The following is a 3,156-nucleotide window of genomic DNA, read 5'->3' on the forward strand; positions in this document are numbered from 1 at the left end:
CTCATTGGTCTGGAGCAGGCCAATAGCGATAGCTGCTTGGTGTTCATGTGTCATCACACAACACAGAGACCGAGTGTAGTGAGCGCCAGGAGAAAAAAAGAAAGCTGCGGTCAAATATTATAATAATGGACCGGTAAATGGTATCGGCGCCGTCTTTGTCGGTACTCTCCGATACCGATACCACCATTTCGGTTGTTAGCAATAACGGAGGCTGGACTGGGACAAAAAATCGGCCCGGGCATTTTGAGCCGAGACCGGCCCACCAGGTATTGATGGAAAGACAAGCCTATGAATGAAAACAAACTTTCTTGTGACAATGCTTTCACACTGCCTTGTTGGTGTATGTATACTTAAACATAAACTTAAACATACACCATCCTTCCAGTCCCAATATTCGATACAGTACTTAGCGGATATCAAAAGGCTGCATGGTCTAGTTAACCTCCTGAACAATGTACAACGTATGATGGGATCCTGAAATTAGGACAGGGATTAATACGGAATAGAGGTGAGACATGATCATTGATGAATATATTAAAATGAATAAATGACAGATTTAGTGATTTTTTCAAAGACTATTTATTTACTGCATCAATAAAAGTGCAAATAAACATATCCACAGAATAGGCCCTCAAACACGGAGACCTTTAAAAAGTGAAAGGAGACAGAGGAAGATAAGTGATAAAGAATAACACTTTATGGACTTGTATGATCACAGTACTGGTTTCTAGAAAAATCTGGGAAAATAGTTGCATCATATACTCCATATAGTACTTACTTAGGGCAAACTCCTGAACAAACAATGAACAAAGTATGATGGGATCCTGAAAAATAGGACACAGAGTTGAGATGAATATTAAAATGTGTAAATTACAGACTGTAACTATAAAAACACTCAGAGAGCACAGACCTGTTTGTATGTCTGTACAGCCTCATCTGTTACCTCACTGTGTCAAAAAAATGTGATAAGCCCCTATTATTCTCATGTACTGGATCACAGTACCCAGAATATTGGCAGAATTCAAATCATAATGTGTCATTTCATAGCAACTACCATGGCCATGTCCTGTATTTTTTTTTTACAAGCAATCTGGGCAATTTTCTTGGAGTTGCATACACATATGCTGAAAATCGCCCTATCCTGCAATGATAAAGAATCCTTCAAAAAAATCCTGGATCAAGACAATGATCCGGATCACCTCTAAATCTAAATTGAATCATCTCTTCCTTGTCCCAGAGTGGACATTTCCTGAAAATTTCATTAAGATCCGCCCATAACTTTTTTAATTATACCGTACACAAACAAACCAACTTAGCAGAAGTAATTAAGTGATATTTTCACAGACTAATGTACTTACCATATCAATAAACAGTAACCTTGAACCTCCACTGCAGCAACACTTTGCACAGCAACACCAAATGCTTCCTCAAACATGGGAACCTTCAAAGTGAAAGGAGACAGAGGTAAAAAAGAATGTCACCTGATGGACTTGCTCTGATGATCACAGTGCTGGTATTTTTACTCAGTTGAATGATGTATTCTATACAGTACTTATTATGACAGAATTTGTACAACCGTATAGCACAATCTCTTCAAAGGTGAAACAAATAATCATGAAAAGTATGGAGTGATCGACTTATCATAAATATGGTTTAACTTGGCCAATTGAGACCACTCATAAACTGTCATACAGTTGAGATTTCGCACTTTTGACAGAAGTTTGAATGGAAACTACCAGGCTAGATCTTGCCTGTGTTGTCTTACAAAAAAAAAAAAAGTTATGTGCTCGGACGCGCCGGCGCGTCCGCTCGACCTTATTAAGTTTTTAACTACCTAACAAATAGAGATAATACTTAACTAACTAAATTAATAAAATAAAGTTGCTTAAGCACTAACATAATTACAACTAGAATAGCATCAAAGAAACCGTCCAGCATTAGAGAAACCCAATCATGTTAGTTTGCATGCACAGCTAGCTAAATTGCTTAACGGCCTAATTATAACTACTGGCGGTGTTAAGAGTTAGCGAGCGCAATGAAAATAAACTACATCCACGCTTAATTCATATCTGAACCAGATAGACTGCAGTTCAACACTTCTTACCTGAAGTTCAGATTCCCCTCCACTCGGACTGCCGGCGGCCGCGGGTCTCTCCTCCTGCCTCCCCTTCCCCTCATCCACCTGACGGCCACCCCCGCCATCGTAACCTGCGGTTGCTACTGTCGCTGAAGAGGAAGCTCCGCCACCGGCAAACATCCGTGTTATTTTAACACATTTAGCGACATCCGCATGAAGGGCTTGTCTCTTTCTATCTCTATTTTTTTCCGCGCCTCCTTTCCTTTTCTTGTAGTTATCCGTTTTGTTTATCTCCTTTCTCTGTATGTCTGATTAATGTATATCTCATACCTCTGATCAAGAGGGAGGGGGCATCGGCCCTCGTTCGTAATTGGTCCAGCCCATAACCAATCTTGACTGATGGGCCGATCTACCAGTTTTGTGTACCAATGTGATTAATGCCGTTAGGAAAAAAAAAAAAAAAAAAAAAATTCAGGACCGGCCCAAAATCGCCATCGGCCCACCGGGCAAATGCCCGGTATGCCCGATGGCCAGTCCAGCGGTGACGGAGGCCAAACGTTTTCTGTAACTCTTCACAAGCTTTTCACACACTGTTGCTGGTATTTTGCCCATTCCTCCATGCAGATCTCCTCTAGAGCAGTGATGTTTTGGAGCTGTAGTTGGGCAACACACACTTTCAACTCCCTCCGCAGATTTTCTATGGGGTTGAGATCTGGAGACCTGCTAGGCCACACCAGGACCTTGAAATGCTTCTTACGAAGCCACTCCTTTGTTGCCCTGGCTGTGTGTTTGGGATCATCGTCATGCTGAAAGACCCAGCCACGTCTCATCTTCAATGCCCTTGCTGATGGAAGGAGATTTTCACTTAAAATCTCTCGATACATGGCCCCATTCATTATTTCCTTTACACAGATCAGTTGTCCTGGTCCCTTTGCAGAAAAACAGCCCCAAAGCATGATGTTTCCACCCCCATGCTTCACAGTGGGTATGGTGTTCTTCGGATGCAATTCAGTATTCTTTCTCCTCCAAACACGAGAAACTGTGTTTCTACCAAAAAGTTCGATTTTGGTTTCATCTGA

The 3,156-nt window shown here is 41.4% G+C and overlaps 1 long non-coding RNA gene across 1 annotated transcript; it reads right to left on the reverse strand.

Moving 5' to 3' along the window:
• Positions 1–589: 589 nt before the first annotated feature.
• LOC130914330 (uncharacterized) lies at positions 590–1,441 on the reverse strand. The gene is made up of 3 exons (XR_009062883.1): positions 1,359–1,441; positions 779–824; positions 590–645 (listed from the first exon to the last, which is right to left on the reverse strand). It is a non-coding gene; the product is annotated as an uncharacterized LOC130914330 (long non-coding RNA).
• Positions 1,442–3,156: the final 1,715 nt, after the last annotated feature.

Source organism: Corythoichthys intestinalis, chromosome 4, assembly GCF_030265065.1.
Source record: "Corythoichthys intestinalis isolate RoL2023-P3 chromosome 4, ASM3026506v1, whole genome shotgun sequence".
Taxonomy (NCBI): Eukaryota; Metazoa; Chordata; class Actinopteri; order Syngnathiformes; family Syngnathidae; genus Corythoichthys; species Corythoichthys intestinalis.